The 18,386-nt window shown below is 40.9% G+C and overlaps 1 protein-coding gene across 3 annotated transcripts in view; it reads right to left on the bottom strand.

The window, feature by feature from the left end:
• The window catches only part of adgrl1a (adhesion G protein-coupled receptor L1a), a 141,702-nt gene that overhangs the window by 78,442 nt on the left and 44,874 nt on the right, over positions 1–18,386 (bottom strand). Inside the window, exon 1 of one of the 3 annotated variants that reach the window (XM_056400917.1) lies at positions 10,615–11,518. The exons of 1 other annotated variant lie outside the window; for it this stretch is intronic. The gene's annotated coding sequence lies outside the window, so the exon portion shown is untranslated. Of the gene's footprint in view, positions 1–10,614; positions 11,519–18,386 lie in introns of those variants that run through there. One more of the 3 variants, XM_056400919.1, reaches the window with a different exon arrangement.

The following is an 18,386-nucleotide window of genomic DNA, read 5'->3' as shown; positions in this document are numbered from 1 at the left end:
GTTAAATATGCAGCCTAGCAGCTTTGCAGAGACCCAACTTAGTAGTAGACCTGTGTGAAAGTGTTTATTTAAATACACTCTAGAACGTCTTTTCTAACCACCTCAGGGCTCCTGGATTTGCCCCGTCGCCATGTATCTACATGATGTGTTTGATTGCCGAGTAGCCGAGCAAAACATCTTTGTAGCACCACAAGGAAAGCGGAGGGACTTTGTGTCGATGTTGTGTTGCAATGATGAATTTGCAGAGCCTCGTAACACAGACTCTGTCACTTGCAGAGTCAGTTGTAAACATGAAAGTCGCTTTGCTGTCGCCCCCCAAAAAAAGGTGTTCTCCTCTTTTGTTTTCCTTTTGTTTATCCGTCGCTAGCCATGCTGCCGTTTGTGCAGAAATGCCACTTTGCACAGAAGCAAAACTCCAAAAGGAAATCAGAGTGCAGGTGAATACCTGAGTACAGCAAAAGATTGATTTTGAGATCAGACAATTGAGTTATCCTTTCTTCAATTCTCCCTTTAATTCAACTAAGATAATCCATTTAACGTGTTTACATGACAGCTGCAATAATTTGACTACTGCCTAAATCTGGTTATAATTAAGTTACAGGCATTCATGTAACCTCTCTGAGAGTAAAGTAGTTCTGTAGTATTAAAGCCATTCTGTGAAAATGCCGCATAGCACTGAAGGTTGGCGTTTCCTTGTGAGTCTTTGAATTATATTCATATAGTTTGTATAGTTCGTTATGTTTGTAATCTTTAGAAAATGGAAGTAGCACCGGTTCTGCTTGCCTGTAAGTTTAAAGATCATTCAAACACTGTCTTTAGGCATTCATCTTATTAACTATATACAGTGTATTATAATGCACAGCAGAAATGCCAGAAGAATACAGAGTGCTGCCCTTTGCATTTGTTTGAACTTGTATGCTAATTATGACCCGAGCAGTGGTCCATGTTATATGATTAAATAAACACATAGAGGAGGAGTTTTAATTTCTTCTGCTTGTCATTACATGGTTGAGTTTATCTTCCAGTGCTCGCTGAATTTTTCTCCTAGAATCTACAATAGCTTCCAGGATCCTAAATAGTATATACAATAGCGTACAGTGTTAGGATGATACTGTAGACTTAAATGCCAAGCATCAGAAATCTCAGTCCGGTCAATTGTTTTTACCCCTGTGTAATCGAATGGCCTTGTAGGATTACGGCTCGGACTACACGATGTCCTGTAAATAGAAAGAGCTTTCTGAATGTGGCCAACCAGTTGACAGCTGAGATTCTCTTCTGTGTGATACCAATATCGGTGGTCCTCCATTACACATAGAATATGAGGAAACAGAAAGTGTGAAGCCTCTGCTTTTATCCATAATGAGCCTAAACAAACATCTCTAAACAAATGTTCTTCTTCCACACGCAGCTGAATCAGAAGAGACAGCTGTCAGAAAGCATCCATATCCATCCTGAGTTAGCTCTAATTAGATAACTACTCTGCCTCCTCTGGCCCTCTGTGACAGATACTGCTCAATCATCATACCGGTGCTGAACACTACTCCAGTCCGACAATATACGGTCTGCAACAACAGCGCGTATTGCTGTTACACAGTGACACCTCACACACTGCACACGTCTCAGCACGGCGCTAATACACGCATACACTGTACATTTGTGTGCGGTGTGAGTTTGTGTGCATTTGTATGTGCATGGGTGTTCACATGCGCATTAAAGCTGGACGTGCGCGCACTGAACCTGCATGCTGTGTGTCATTTTATAAAGTACAGTAGCAGTGTGCGTTTGCTTGTGCAGTAAAGAAAAGATATAAATTGTAAATGCTGCTCTTGCAATAAAAGGGAGAAACCTTCAGTCTATAACAGCTGCAATTACCAGTTACACAAATATACAGAGAGACAGGGGAGAGAGTCGCAAACATAAACACTCACTCGGCCTCATAAACACATACCTACATTATTTCGTACACACTGAATTAATCAGCTCTTAGACAAATAGCTGAATAAATACTGTGGATAACCAGATCAATATTGTACACTCAATTCATTTGAGTTCACAGAGATGTCAAATTCTGCATAGTTCCACAGCACACTGATTAAACTGGCACCACATTAATTCAGTAAATCAATAAAACCAATCTTTCAAATAAATCAAGTCGCATGGACGGCTAGAGCCAATTGGAGGGCTAGGACACATTAAAATTCCCTAGCTCCCACTACATATCTATGTCAACCAGGCAGCACACTGATCTGCTATGTGGATTCCACAATTTGTGGAATGAAAATGATTAATCCATGAAACAATAACCAGGGTGCCAAGAAGGCACATGGTAATTCTATAATGATCAAAGACTCAATTAAATCCTTTTCCATTCTGTTCCCTAAATGCCTCACGTCTGTGACTGCTGAGCAAATGTGTGTGCTTGTGTTTGGTGGTCAGTTTGTGTTTGTGTGTGTGTGTGTGTGTGTGTGTGTGTGTGTGTGTGTGTGTGTGTGTGTGTGTGTGTGTGTCTGTGTCTGTGTCTGTGTCTGTGTGTGGCCTCTTTGTTTTGTCTCAGGGCTATGAGGTGTCCAGAGGTTAAGCTGTGGTCTGGAAAGAGTCTTTTGTGGTTAGATGACGTATGACGAGTGGTTCATGTTCATACTCTGAAGCACTACAGGATGGGGGCACAAGTGGTATGATATTAATTATTATCGAACTCTATGCATATTCATACCCTGACAGACAAGCCAGTGTATTTCATTTTATTAGAAATATGTCCTTCACCATCCACCATGGAGCCTTTGATGGTGCCCTTCATTTTATTCTGCTTTTTTTTGTCCGTGTTTCAAATGAAAGTAGCAAATCACCCAGTCGCTAAAAATTGCACTGTACTGTATTGTATACTGTATAAACCCCCAAAAAATAAAACTTCACATAACCACGGAAAGTTTGCTGAGCATGCATGGTCATTTTTAGCAGCACGTTCATAATGATCCACACCTGGGCGCTTGCTGTTGCAGCTTCACTTGAAAATATGAGACTCTATCCACTTAATGGTAGTCCAAACTCCAAGGGAGGTCCAAGGTGTCCCCAAAACAAGACAACCGAGAAATTCTTCTGCTACCCTGTTTTCTCACTAGTACTGGGAGGTAACATAGGCCATAGAGGATGTGCCTGACAGTTTTATTCTCACGCATAGGGACAAAATATATATATGATGTAGCCTGTGATAAAACATTTAGGGTTACACCACAACAATGGGCCATTGATTCTACACTGTAGAAATTTCAATGAATACTGGGTACTGTAGGAAAAGTTGCAAGCAGTCAAAAGAGATCTGAAAGAGGACATAAGGATGCACTGTAAAACAATGTGTCTTTAAAGTTGCTATAATAAATGGTTTTGTTAACAATGGATGTCGTATGACTTAGTGTGTTGCGAAAGGCATCCCCCATAGAGAATTACCACCTAGCTCCCTTCAGCTCTATGTGTCTTTGAGCCCGATGTCTTAAGTTTTACAGCCTGCCGTTTACCGTTTTGGTTCAGTCACCCCATCCCCACCATGTACAGCCACTGCAGACACCTGTTTATGTGAAAAAGCACAGACAAACCCGCAGTCTACCTACACAACACCAGACAACAGGCAGTGGAAGTTAGTAACTAGCTGATAAACCTAGCGGCGCATATACCAGCTAAAGTGTCAGATAGTTCCCTCAGGAGTTGGTGGAAAAAAAATAGAGCTAAAAGGAGAGAGAATGTCTGCTAACACATTTAACACATCACCTTTATAAGGTGATATTATAACAACGTTACAACTTGTTCCAGAAACTGATTAATGCAGGTTTAAATAGAAAATTGTGAAATTGCTTGTTAATGCCAGTTCTTGTGAAGACCACTTCAAGACAAGTGTTTGTTTGGTCACAAACCTATTTGTACCTAAAGTCTCATCTCATCATTCTGACAGTTTGGAGCACATTTACTGTGTGAGCTCAGAATAACATAAAAGCAATGTTGTAGCAGTCTGATGTAAAAAAAAAAAAAAAAAAAAAAAAAAAAAAAAAGCAGCAAAACGTGTGCTGTTGCGCTCATTCACTTTTGTGCACAGTGTCAGAGGTGAATCTATGATACCGCAAGTGCACGTAGTATTTTCCTGTGGTTTGTGTCCATATGTGCAGAGGAGCAGAGTGCATGACGATTGGAGAGGAGCGGGCGGCACAGGGCAGTCTCAGGTGAGACATGCATAGTCCCAACATAATTATAATCCTTAATTAATCCACTCCGGATGAGCTCTCTCTCTCTCTCTCTCTCTCTCTCTCTCTGTTTATGGACTTTTTTCCATCATGGTGCACCTCCCCCCTTTCTGTCTCATCTGGCATCTGCTTGGTGTATGTATAATGCTCTAGGTGTTTTTGCAGCTGTTTATGAATATACGTGCCCTTTCACACCTCTCTCAAGGAGCTCCATCTCCCCTCCCCTCCCTCCCCTCCCCTCCCTCTCCTCTCCTCTCTCTACCTGTTCTCCCTCCAACTCCCATCTTGGCAGACAGGCAAACAAACAGCTTCTTTTGGTCCCGTGTTGTTTCTCGGTGTTGCCTCCTCTCACAGCTCATAGCACGGACACAGACAAACACAGAGACGCATAAACACAAACACGCTCACACCAGTCCAACACTGTATACTCCGAGGGGATTGCTGCTGACACCAGAGCCGTCCTCTGTGGAATGACTCAGGTGAGTCTCAGGTGAACATTGCTGCTTGTCAGGGCCAGGCAGCCAGACATACACACACACACACACACACACACACACACACACACACACACACACACACACACACACACAAATAGAGTTCCTCTCGAGTCTCTCCTAAATCTGCTGCCTAACTGAATGCATTGATAGCTCAGACGATGTTGAGTAACTCCTGTATTAGTCAAAGAGTGTGAGGGGTCAGTGGCAGAAAAGCGAGAAGTGGATCATGTAAACGGAGGTGTAATGAAGGAACATTGGAGTCCTGCAGCGGCAGATGAAGGGTATGTTCATGGCACTAAGCTGAAGGTAATGAGGACAAAGGTGTCAGTATTGACGCTGGCAGACAGAGAGCGCCAGGTGTGAAGAGGAGTGACAACTACTCCTGCCATTACCACTCAGCCTGCTCTGGCCAAGCCAATTAGAGGGGCTCATCCACCACTCTCGTTCGCACCCTCCGTCAAGCTATCAGAAAAACAAAAGGATTGATTGGACAAGCTATTAGGTCAATTGATCCCTGTTTCCTTTCATCTGTGTGCTCCTCCTTTTTTCAGATGGACAGATTGGATGTGGAAAGCTGCTCCAATTACCTGCGGACAAGGGTTTAACTAAGATGGCCTGACCTATTCAGTGATTTCAGTTTCTGTGTGAATGTAGCACTCAGTTATCATAACCCTGCAGGAATAACGTTGTTATTGTTTGCTACGGCATCTGAACATGTGTTTGTGTTTTTCTTTCTGTACGTCTATTGGCATACATCAGCATCCACACGTTTTCTCTGTGACTGACTGTGTGTTTTGCTATAAGATGCAAAAGGATCAGCATCAATCTCACAATGTTAAGAGCACTGTTACCATTATACACCTTTGGCAGGAGCTGCCATAACTGATTTCCTAAAATGCCAGACAATCAGCAGGGCAAGATTATTGATTTGTGATTATCATTCTCAAGTGCCCTCAAAATTGTGTCTTGGCGCACGGCCTTGAAAACCCATTAAATACATGTTAGGAAATGAAATCTGACAAACACAGAGTGAGCTGATAACTGGTATTTGAAGTTGCTTTTAACAACATGAATAGGAAAATCAGGCAGGCTCAAAAGGGCACTCAAAGCAGTCCATTACAGATCACGGTGAGAATTTGTTCGTAGAAACTGCAGCAACGCACTTTTAAAACACCAATTCAGAGTCCCCCCCCAGTCTCCCCCCCACCCCCCGACAAATCTGTGTAAAATTGAATGAATCGCTGGTGAGGCTGATTGGTCACATTGATTGAGCATCGCTGGGTCTTTTCACTGCTGTACACCAAGTCGTCTTTCACTCGATAGACACAACCCAAATACACCAGGCACTCAATCCAATGTGTTGCTACATGGGCCCATCCAGCTAATTTAACACCCACTCCATTTATGAAAAAGAGTCCTCGATCGATTCTTTCTGTTCATGTGCTCCCGTTGCTCCTGCTCATTTTCGCCATGCCGGCGCCTACACATGCTCAGGGCTAGCAGCAATTGAATTGAATAAGTGTTTGGTAGGGTTAGATTGTAAGATTGGCTCCTTAAAGCCCACACCTCCAGCCTTTCTCCAGCTCCAGCAGAGACCAGCAGCCTGCAGTTAAGAGGCTGCTGCGTGCATGGCTGCATGGACAGAAGCCACACTGCCCGTCGCTTTTGCACCTCGACCATTTTCGGCTTGTTGCCCATTATGTACCTTTCCGCCTTTGCTACTGCACTGTCTACTCTGCGCCCCTCTTCTATTTTCTTCCCCTCTCCTTATCCGTCTCTTTCCAATCCATTATTGCATGTTCATCCTCCTAAAATGTAATCTAGCATTTAAGGGGAAAACAGCCAACACATTACAAAAAGCCTTAGAAAACATAATAGGGTATTTTTGATTGCAATAATTAGTCCAACAACAGCTGTTTAAAACCATTTCCAGTGTGTTTTGTCGGCAGTGGTAAAACGCTGAACCACAATAACTGTCATTATAATCATAATGGCTTTCCTGTCAAGACAAGTCTTATCAGGCTGGTGACAACCACAGAGCTGCCACTGCCAGGTAAACAACACTGCCTGCGAAGGAGAAGCTACATGGGGCTATTCAAAAAACAGTTTCTGGGTCAATTCGGTGAAAAACTGACACAACTGAAAAGGGCGTAAAAGTTTATCTTTTGCTTGGACACAAGAGGTATATAGGTGCACCGCAGCACCACATGGGACGCTACAAAAAAAACAAAAAAACAAAAAAAAAAACACATGCATTGCAGCACTGCCACATCCATCACTGGACACATCCACCCAACTGCACTGAAGCTACAATAGATATTTTAAGTCTTTCACCCATTTTTTTCCTTCATAATAGCATCTGCCAGTGCGTAATTATTGTGTTGAAAATATCAGCAAAAATGTAATAATGGGCTGGCAATTGCTGTTCCAAAATTGTTTTGGTAAAGGTCGCAACTAGTAGTTCAGTTATCAACATGATTTTGGGCTCTATGGCAAATTTATGTTTTGAAAAAAAAGAAATAAAAAATAAAAAGTAGACAACCAGACACAATTCAATCTCACAAAGGCTTGTTTTCCATGGATTAAAATTGCAAATAACCTTCAGAATTAGAATAAATCAACATGGACCATGAACTTGATTATTCAAAATAAATTCCCCCTGTTCAATAGACCATGAGCAGCCGGGGACCGGCAGACTAACTGGCAAAGCCTGTAGTTCTAATCAGATATCATATCTGGGAGCCTTTCATCATCAATAGGCAGCAATGAGATTAAGTTTATCATAGAATAAACTGCGGTGCCAGCGCACAAGTCCTCTGTTCGGTACTGGAACTAAAGATTCTCCAATCATTCCCTCCTGGAGGTTTAAACAAGCTTACAGTGGTAGCATGTGTTTATGTGACGGATGTGTGTGTATGTGTGTGTGTGTGTGTGTGTGTGTGTGTGTGTGTGACTACATCAGTAAACATCTGGATATGCTAAATATATGGGGGTGCAATAATTTTCACTTCACATCAAAATTTGAAAATGATTGTCTAGCACATAGACAGAGGGTCGATGATTTCACTGTTAAAAAGCGACGGCAGTCGTGACCGGACTAATATAAAAACCAAACGAATAAAAAAAAATGAATGGCAACATATTTTGTGCTGTGAAGCTGTAGCTACATGTATGCAAGTTTATATATTTATATATATATATATTCATTGTCCCTTTTGCATTGTGTGCTAAAATTCAACTGGAACAATTTTTTCCCTGAATAGAAAATTTTCATTATTGCGCATAACAATTTTAGAATAACCTATAACTCTTTAATTTTGTTGTGTGTAATGTTTTGTTTTTTTTTACAATAGTAACCACAGTTTTTATCGCCTGTTGAGTTAAAGAACAACGCACACAATTTTAATCTCAAAGTAGAAAACAGAACTGAATCGTGGACTTGGTGAATTCTTACAGCCGTGGTATATGGTCTAGTTCTTCTCTGCTTTTTGAATTATGTCACTCGTTTCCCCAAAGCCTACTGCAACTGTAGAATAATGTGTTGCTACTAAAAGCCACCCTCGTTTTCATTTCACCCCATTCTATGCATGAAAAATATGTCAGTGTCCTTCACAGGTTAAGGACAAATCTCCATAAAGTGTCAAAATCAACAACCCTCTGCTGACATGAAGCATTCAATACATGTCCCTTGCTGTAATTAATAGCCACACTGGCAAAAAGGAAACATTGTGAAATATCACCAAGATATGAAAAGCTTACAGCATCTTTTTTTTAAATGAGGTGGATGTTATTTTCACATTATTCATTAATAACCAGAATAGATGCAATGCATTTAACTGTCCTGTGGGCGTGAAACATCATAGGTCATTTTCTGAAATTCATATCAGTGCTCTTTCTGCTTATTTTCTGTTAACATATTCATTTAGTCAGCCTTGTCAAAGAGCTGTGAGGGGTGCACAGGCCTACATATTACACAAAGGAGAGAGGAACAGAAATGCAAAGGAAACATATGACCACTCACTTTGGAAACATTACACACTATTGTTCTTATTGTCATAAAAGTACCATGCGTGCATATACACACATGCTGTATACGAAAGCGTGAGTCCGTGCATTTGTTGTGTGCCCACATCTGCAGCGAACACGCATTTTTAAAAACCAAATGCATTTGATAAATATGAATCAGTCAGTGCAAAGACACATCAGGCAGGTTCTGCAGAGCCTCCCCAAATGCTGGAGTCACACACACTGAAATAAATCTAATTATGATTAGTGACTTATTAAAAGTCTGATGATCATTAATGCCATGCTAATGTATGACTATTATTCACCCATTGAAAGCCGAGAATAATTTTTCTGATGGTGATGTGACACACAGACAAGGGGGAAATAAATCCTTCTGTCTTCCCGGGGAGAGTGTTTGGCAGTAAACCAATTCCAAGTCTAGCTTCTTGAATGCCCAGATAACACAATCAGACAGTTGCAATATTGCTGTTTTACCACCTGAAGAATTTGAATTTCATTCAGCCCCTTCAGAATAGTAGACATGCCAATTTTTCCCCAAGAATTGGCAGGACAAACACAGTGCACCCCGCTGGAATGAGGAAAAGGCTTACCAGCAGAAAATAACTGTTTTCAGGGTCTTTCTTCTCTGCCTCCTCAGGTTCAATTTTATCATAATAATACAAAAAGACAAAGGGTTTAATTTCTGCCATCATGACTACAGTGTTGGCTGTTGATGTCTTTTTATTAGATGTTTTATTATTACATTGGGAATTAGTCTAGCATAGTCACAATAAAATAGCGCCTCAGTTTTCATGTTGTGAACCCCTAAACATTACAGGGTCACATTTGAATATATGAAGGGGGATTATTCCTGCTGTGGTTTTATGCTGTAGTGAAATGATAGCCTACATTTATTATTTAAGACATGAGCCCATCAGGATGGCCATTCACAGACATTCTCTAATTGGAATTTCAGATAAATTAAGTTTAAGGGGAAATTAAACTACATCTCATTTTGTTGGGGACACCCTGGAAAATTCCTCAAGGTCTCCTGGGGCTCCCCAGACCCCTCTGAGAACAGCTGGCCTATAGGTAATGACTTGACTAGGTAGAGGATTAATGGTGTACTCTGGGACATGGGGGATTGGACAGAGTGGTTCACTTTCAAGCTCTACACTTTGCTCTGATGCATTTATTCTTCTAATAGTCAATGAGCTACTTAATTTTTTTCTCTCTTGGAGGGAACTTCTGCTCAGATAAAAAAAAAAAAATGGAAGAAGAGGAAGAAGAAGCAGTGAGAGGAATGTTTGCCAACATCCCAGGACATCTCTTTTCATTTTCTACTTTTTTCTGTTAGGTGTGATGCCAAATAATTCCTTCAGGAAAGAATTTATTCACCCCTCACTATATTTCTGGCGATTTAACAGCCTCATAATCCGCCTCATTTTTTCCACCGTCACCTGTACAACATTTGCAGACCTGAATCCTCCACCACTGAGCTGTTATAGGACAAGCAAACAGTCATTTTTCTCTCTGTTCACACACTGTACGTATTAATTAAAATTGCCCAAATCTATCAGTGTGCAGGCCACGGTGCAACGCATAGGCCCACAAACAGGAGACCCACTCACGAATCCGACCAATTCCGAGCATCCAGCAGCGCATTTTAAATATGAGGCGACTGCCGTTGACGCACCGTAAACACGAACTCTGTGTCTGTCAAAGCAGACAATATCAATAAATAAATCGGCTTACACGCCTGAACACCTCACGCAGGCTGATACTGGAAGCACGGGTGGTGCACATTTACATGCTGTTACTGTCGCACTGTTGTTTACATGTATTAAAGAACACATAACATGAAAACTGCTCTTCGTTCCTACCTTGATTCCACCAATCTCCTTCTCCTTGATTGCTCAGTGTGTCTCATTCATTCTTGCTTCCCTCCTCACTTGCCTCCTTCTCCTTCTCTCCCCCTCTGGTTATCACTCGTTTTCTCCTCTCTGGTCCCGTCTTCGTGCGGATGCATAAGAATTAAAAATTAATAGCCTGCTATCTTAAAGACAAACCGACGAAAAACGGTAGAGGGGGGAAAAATCCACCCGACTAAAAAAATATGATAAAGGGAGTGGGGTGGGGAGTGTGGGGGGGGATCCTCATGGACAGAGCAGATTCTCACGAAAATGCGCCCGTGCGGGCATCAAAATAAATAACAGCGACGACACCATTGTCCTGCTTAAAAACAGTAATAACATGCGAGTTACAACAACGTCAAGCGCCGACGGAAATGTGGAACTGAGGTGGAATATGAACAAAATTGAAGTTGTAGTCGTGCTGTCCGTCCGTCCCCGGTTAGATGGTGAGCAAGTGAGCAAATGTGCCACCGTCGCAAAACGTCTGTGTAAGGCAAATGAGACTCTTGGATGTCTGATGTCTATCAGTTCACAGGAAGGGATCGCCACTTTTTTATTATTATTATTTTTTTTTTTTTACAAACTGTAGACTATTCGCCCTCGTGCGGTCTCAAAAAAAAGCTCTAAGGTTTGAAATAACCCGTTGGAATTAGGATAGTCTACACAGGCCATCTGCGGTTATCCTGTGCGTCCTGACGCACCGAGCGGATCACTCGACTATAGTTTCCCTCTTCGTCGGCAGGCAGCGCACACTCTCATCAGGACCATTCACACGGTATTTTCTGCCACTGCAGTTCTGCATCAGGCCTATTACAACCTGGCGCATTCATCATTGCCTTTCACATACACTTCGGTTGCCTACAGACAGTTTCAAGACAGATTTTATAACCAACCCTGACTTAAGGCAAGAAAAATTGCTTCTGCCCGCCCACTAGTTAAATTGCCTCCTATGTATAACACTGGCACGAGACTTTTTTTTCCCCCCAGAGTTGCCTAACCCACGTGGTTTCCCAAGGTGGGGTTTAGGAACCATCAGAGGTCCTTGAAATGCTCATCTAACCCTGCAGAATTAGGTATAGTTTAATTTCACTGGTGTAATTAAGAATAAAAACTCAATACTTGATTCACAGGTTAACTGTGTCCAATGTCATCTCCCACTCAATGTGACACATTACTCTATTAATTCTGTATAAAGTCATTTCAAACAGCTGAACTCCTCTCAGATATAGTTTGTTTAGATATGTTTTTAATGTTCTCATGCAACTGAAAACCGTTTCATTGAAAGGAGTTTCTGAAAAATGAGACTGTTTAATAAGAGATGAAGTTGTTTTCCCTGTTACTGCATGTAATCAGCATACGATTGCACCTGGTTGTGAGAGAGACCTCAAACTCATTCAGGTCGATGTTTAGACAGAGTCGCGGCCTCAGTGTTGAACCGTGTATTTCGGCTAAAGGTTTAACTGAGCCATGAAGATGTATTCAGAAAGATCCAACCATTTTCATGCCGTCTGCTCAGTGAATTAATAAACAAAGCAGTAACAACATTGTGTGGGATTCATTTACATGCAACCTTACAACTACAACTCATCTGTATTATGAGATTTGCGGATTCTTCACTTAAGTGTGCCACCCTGAATTTAAATGCATCTCAGTGGGCTTTTTATATTTTTTCATTAGTTTTACAGCACTAAAGTCAATGTTTCTGTCTAATGTCAAAGCACTGATTCTCAGGAGGGACCAGATCCTTATAAGATAACAGTTTGCCACCCCTGTGCACGGGAACAGATGGATTTTTCTAAAGATTCTTTTTTCTGTTCCTTCCACTCACAGACAAGTTGCCGAAAACCAAGATTGAGTGCTGCATTGGGCCGAAGGAGCATCATAAATTGGCAGTTCAGGGGATCTTCAGGATGTTCACAGGTTAGAGGGTAAAAAGAAAATAATCAGAGGAATACAAAGCTATGAACAATTGAAAAACCTTACTGGAAATATGATTTAGCTGTTGAACAGCACATACTGGGCTTTTTATGGGAAGACAGTGAGTCAGGGGATGACACACAGCAGCAGTTTGGGGCTGAGCTGGAACTCCTAGCATTCCAGGTACATGTTGCTCCTCAGACTGCTGAACTACCAACATGCCCCGTACTAAGCAGTCAGGTTTCTCACTGGCAGTTTTCTCCTGAAGGTATAAATAGAAAAATGGCCTGAGGCCACTTTAGTCTTGTTATTATATGTTAAATGTAGCTGTGCGGATTGATGCTGGTATCCCACGCAGTCTCTGACAAAATCAATTATTCACTTTCTTACAGCATTTATTGGTAATTTACTAATTCTTTTTATTCATCTAGCCAGTTACCAGATCCGGCATAGGCTTTACATAGCACTAATAAGAATATTAAGTCTACAGGCCATTTATTATGACATATTATGACATCCTGTAGTACACATACAGGCTACATGCTGCATTACCTGTATCGTTTATGTTATACCACATTTTATTCAAAGCCATGAACTGTATCATGCTTATCATACAGTACCATACTATGTCAACATCACTGCATAGAGGAAAGTGTAGCACCAGGAGGAAGCACTACAGAGTGTTATGATAATATTTTATAGTATACAGATAAGTAGGTTTAGTAGATGGAGTGCATACAGTGCATACAAACACATAGGGAGGTAGTCACATCCATACATTTACACATCTATAAATACATACATAAAATGTTTTAAAGCAACATTTTACCCATCAGGCAGAGGCATATTTTTCCTGTAAAGCGACACTGTGGAACTCTTGAAAGAACAGATAAGACATTCTTTCCCCTACAAATGAAAAGTTGAGTTCATTTGCAATAAAAAGCCCTTTTCATTTCAATTCACTCAGGCATTTTGCTGCTACAGTGTTACTTGGTCTGGTTTATAGCTAATGTTATAGTAGTTTATAATGGCTAATGGTAGCTAACTTTAGGTGTAACTGACTGTGTTATCCACTGACTTTAAGACTCTTCTTTGTTTGTGTTACTGTTACACTACATTCCTAGACATTACCACAAAAATTAAAATAAGAAGCTTAATATACACTGTATGTCCTTAGAGTGACTGAAACATAAGAATATTGGATACTGAGGGGAAATGTAATGTGCCTTAATCCTCCAATCGCCACTTACGGAGATCCTTTACTGGTGGAAACTATTTTGAACCCACTGACTGAACAGTAAAAATATCTCAACACAGACTATATAATATTGTTCTGTTTAATATTTTCAGCTCATCCTTGCTAGGCGTGCTTCTCATTCAGGATTAATCCCAGGTCGTCTTTGGTCTCCAGGTGAACACACAGGGTAGTCTACACTGCCAGATGAAATTGTTTAACATCCATATCACATGCAATAATTGCACGGGTGCACAGTGCATGTTGCAATTTTTCTCTCCCCTCTGAAAATGCCTTTGTCAGTTTCTATTATGATAGCTAAAATTGGGCTCTATTGAATAGGCTCTACACGCCTTTGCCACTTAGCCTTCTGTCACACAGCACCTACTCTGTTATACTGCTCTCAAATCCAGTCAATTGACCTTCATGGGCTGCCTGACTCATTGCGCCAATAAACAGCTAGCATAATGTAGTTTGTGCTCCATGGCAGTCACACACTCTATCCCTTTTTTTTTTTTTTTTTTTCAAGATCAGATGTTATTTATGCAAAGTCACAGTGCTCTGTATGATCAGAAGAGACTGTAGGCAAACCTCATCCCCTACTGTACAGGATGGATCACTGAGAGCCAAATGTGGACAGATTTACAGCATCAAGTCAAGCTTAGCACAGTCTGAGCAGTTGTTCATCACATCCCGGTCTCTTAGCAACAACTATAGTGACTACACGTGATGAAGTGCTGATTGCCCTACTAAACACAAGCATTGGTCTCTTGTTACAATTACTGCAGCGCTCACTGCTTGATCACTTAACTCATAAATAATATAATCTTAGGAAGAGTATATATGTCTTTGTGTGTGTGTGTGTGTGTGTGTGTGTGTGTGTGTGTCTGTGTGTGTGTGTATTTGTAGACACACAGACACACAAATACATATATATATATATATATATATATATTTGTAGACACACACACACACACACACAGATATACAGTAGGTACTTGTCTTACATCGTTGTGAGGACACTCACATTGACATCATGCATTCCTCGAACCTTATCCATCACAACTGAATATATATATTTCTTATAAATAATATTATCAACATAGTGGTCAAAAATTGAAATAATATTATACACACATATGTATATACATATACACTGAATAGCTTATTTTACCTCTACATGTGCATACAAGCATAGTATACAGTTACTTTATTACTAAAGCATAACAAACACATTCATTCAGATATGTCCAACCTTTTGCAGAGTTCACTGTCTTTAAACATCATTATTACCTGCCTTCTTTTTTTCTGAAGTTAATTAAGTTAATTAAGTTACACTGCATCTCAGTATTCAGAGGTTGTAGGCCTATTGTCTGGAGATGCTCTCAAATAAATAGATGCATCTCAGAAAGACACAAGAAACTGTTTTGGATTGGATACAGATCAAAAGTCCAGCTATATTCGAAATAGACTTCAATTTTTAAAACACCACAACATAATTACTTTCCTACTTTTGCCCAAATAAAATGATCGAGATAAGTGTCAATAAATGGAGTGGTTAAAATAGACAGGGGATGGGAAAAAAATGAAAGAAAAGCCAAGATAAGAGGCTGCCACTGTGGAGCATTGTAGTGGTTTTGTACTGGTGTGTGGGGACGATCTAGCACTGAATAAATTCATTCAGGCTGAACCGTGACTGTGAAAATTTCAGCCATTGTTAATAACAATTCTTTTTGTTCACGAGTGTTCCATGTTGCATTTATATTCTCAATACAGCGATGTCTTGAATGATAAGGCAGACTTTATCAACAAAGCATCAGTGGTCCTGTTTTACTGACTATTTCTTGTTTTCTCAAAAGGAGAGAGAAAATGGACTCTTACAGCTGGCATATTTTAATTTGTTCTAGCTCATGTTTGATTAATGCCAATTTTTCCTAGTCAGAACTCATGTTTATGCGGCACCATTATTTACATAACACCTTGTCCTATTTGCAAATAGCTCCTATTTTCACAGTTATACAGCTTCTTGTTTCGCAGTGATTGACAAATTACCTCCTTTACCACCAAACACAAAAATCACATTTTTCTTGTTGCAAGACCTGCTACAAAAGTAGATCACATTTTTCTATGTGCTTTATAAAGTAATCAGCTCAATAATTTCAAATTTGTATTTTCAAGCAAACAGTAGTTGCAATAAATGAAAAGCTATGCTCTACTTCATTATACCTGCATCTCTTTTCAACATGTTGCTCTGTTGTTTAAACATGAATAAAGATAGCTTTTCATTATTAAAAGAAAAATCAATATCCTATTTGTGATATGTGATGGAAAATATAGAAATAAAAGCAAACTACTCCAGAACTACCCTCGCTGCATGGAGAAAGTCTTTTCATGCAGTTCCTGTACACAGTGTAGTGGAGTAGAAGGCCTGTACGCATAGATATGAACACAGTGGCAGGAAAGGAAACTGTATGGCACTTCCTGTAGTGAAAGGGGAGGAAACCAATGAAAAGGATTTAAGAGTCCAACAAAGCCAAACAGACATCAGTATTTGGAGCCAGCAAAGCGTTGGTGTAACACCTCAGCTTTTATATAGCAACCCTGTGACCACCGGAGCGCTCTTCCCATCACGCTCTTTCCATTGGATGGATGTTCACAGCAAGCGCAGCATTTCAGCTTTTTCAGAGACCACATCCATAAAGACACCTCCACCACCACTCTCTCTTCTTTGCTGTCTCTCTCTCTCTCCCTAGGTCTCCCTCTCTCACTCGCGCTCTCAATCTTGCTCTCTTTTTCACTCGCTATGTCTCTGTGTCTCTCTTTCCCTTTTGCAATATGACATAGAGTCCATTATCTGCTCTTAGCACTAATTGGTGTATTAACGCCATGCTGTGGGTGACACAGTGAGAGAGAGGAAGAGAGAGAGAGAGCTAGAGACGGAGAAACAGAGAAAGAGAGAGAGAAAGAGAGAGAGAGACGCAGGATGAATATGGATGAGGCAGAGGCAGGGCGGGAGCGAGGCTCTGGGGGAGGCAAGTACAGAGTGATTCTGCGGGAGTGAGAGAGAATGGGAGGCCAAGGTAAATCTTTTCAGCTACACAAGTGGTTAAGAGCAGCATGGCAAAATGACGAGTGAAGGGGAAAAAAAGAAAACCATCCTGTAATGGCTTGTTTTTTTGTTTTTTTTTTCAGTTGGCCTTCTCTGTATCCCTTTCTATCCTGCTCTCACCGTCACCACTTTCAACCCAATTATCCACTCTCCCTGGCGCCACTGGCAGCATATGGAAATGTAAATTGCAGGCGAGATGTTTTTTTTTTTTTTTTTTTTTTTCAAAGCTGGTGGAAGGTAAGCAGCTCTTGAGGATGGGGAGAGTAGGAGGAAGAAAAGAAAGATGACAAACAACTGAAACTGAGGGGCCGCCTTTAGTCCCAATAGCTTGTCAGTTTTGCTACTCTATCAGATACAGAAATCCACCCACGGAAGAAATTTTAGTAGACTGAGGTTGATTTATGCTGCGGCGCACATGCACACTGTGGAACCCAAATAAAGTTTGTGTATGAAGTGCTTGCATTAACTGTGATACTATATGTGTACACATGTGACACTTTCAGAGTCATTAAATCAAACTGACATGTACAAATACTCCATATATGTACACGCACACACACTCTCCCTATCTCCATTCTCAGGTTCACACATGCCCGGTGCAAATTTCACACATTTAATTATATGCAGAGACTCCAATACAGTTGCATGCACCACAGAGGTACACTTCCTCTGTGCTTGAGGGACTTTTTCAGACCGAGGCCAGGATGTAACCCCTCAGGCTGGTGAATAGCTGCTGAAGCTCAAGATGCAGAGATCAAAGGTGCTCATCTTCTCCCATGCATGTGACATTGAGACATGCACAGGCTGATTATTCAGATAAGCAGATCTATCCTCGGGGGTGGAGGCAAAATGGAAGCGAGTGTTTTGTTCATTATCATTAAGATCTGGCTTTTCCTCTGTTCACCTCTCCTCTCTCCACATGCTCATATTCCGCCCCCGCAGTGCTGATGAAGCCAACTTCTCAAATCCGCAATTTGCTCAATTATTTTCAATTATCCCGCCATCGCTGCTTCTATCATTCCCTTTAGTTCAATTGTGAGCAGAAATCACTTGTTGATTGACAGCAAAGGCCAATTAGAGGCGGGAGGAAAACTCAAACCCCTATGGTAATTACTGCTGATTGGTGTCACACAGGCATTTTACAGGCCCTACCCACAGAACTGAAATCATTGTATTGATACACGTCCTTTTCACCATACAGCCACTCTTGTATTCTCACTTCATTTAAAATGGATTCTTGCTCAGGTAATTTAAAGGTAGCAGTATTACATAATGATGTGCTTTAACATTTCTTTATATGCCCATAGAAAATGGTGCACTGCGAGACCTTTCAAAGGCAATATTGAGATAGTATGAATTTCTATCTCCTAAGAGCACGATGTCTGTGTGCCTTTAGCACATTAACTTCAAGGTAGTGCTGTCTCAAGGCTTTAGAAAAACTCTTCAGCAGCGGGCACGGGAATCAATGATGAACTGCTTTTG

Source organism: Seriola aureovittata, chromosome 17 (assembly GCF_021018895.1).
Source record: "Seriola aureovittata isolate HTS-2021-v1 ecotype China chromosome 17, ASM2101889v1, whole genome shotgun sequence".
NCBI classification, from domain to species: domain Eukaryota; kingdom Metazoa; phylum Chordata; class Actinopteri; order Carangiformes; family Carangidae; genus Seriola; species Seriola aureovittata.
The sequence above is the reverse complement of the archived record's forward strand: the minus strand, read 5'-3'. Positions and strand labels throughout refer to the sequence as shown.